We start from the raw sequence: 837 nt of genomic DNA, 5'->3' as shown, positions 1-837 counted from the left end.
AGTCATGCATTTATATCCGTTGATTTAATGTTAACCATAAAGAGTGACGATTGAGATTTAAAAGTAGATTGTAACGCCCCGAGACCGATGTGCCAGATGTCCTCCAGTTTTTCGCTATTGTTGCCTTGTCATTGCTTGCGTGTCATGCATTGCATATCATGTCATCATGTGCATTTCATTTGCATATGTGTTCGTTTCATGCATCCGAGCATTTTCCCCGTTGTCCGTTTTGCATTCTAGCGCTCCTATCTCCTCCGGTGGTCATTTCTACCTTCTTTTCATGTGTGGGGGTTAAACATTTTCGTATTGGACCGAGACTTGCCAAGCGGCCCTGGTTTACTACCGGTAGACCGCATGTCAAGTTTCGTACCATTTGGATTTCGTTTGATCCTCCAACGGTTAACCAAGGGACCGAGAAGGCCTCGTGTGTGTTGCAGCCCAACACCCCTCCAATTTGGCCCAAAACCCACCTAAACCTCCTCCATCATCTCAGTCGTTCGATCACGACCGCGTGGCCGAAAACCGCACCTCATTTGGACTCTCCTAACTCCCTCTACCTATAAATATGTGCCTCCCTCTGAAATTTCTGCGCAAATGAAACCCTAGCTTCTTCCCCTCGCGCCGCCAGACGAAAACCCCCACCGCGCCGGACAATGTCCGCCACTGCCGCCACCTCACCCAGACCAATCCGGAGCCGCCACGTCGCCTCCTCTGCCGCCCGAACCAACCAGCGACCGCCACCTCAGCACGCCGCTCCACTCTCTCTCCTCCCGCGCCGCCGCGGCCCGCGGGGCCCGAGGCAGGCCCGCCCGGGCCCAGAGCCGCCGCCACCGCACT

Source organism: Triticum aestivum, chromosome 1A (genome assembly GCF_018294505.1).
Source record: "Triticum aestivum cultivar Chinese Spring chromosome 1A, IWGSC CS RefSeq v2.1, whole genome shotgun sequence".
Classification (NCBI taxonomy): domain Eukaryota; kingdom Viridiplantae; phylum Streptophyta; class Magnoliopsida; order Poales; family Poaceae; genus Triticum; species Triticum aestivum.
This window is presented reverse-complemented; position numbering follows the sequence as displayed.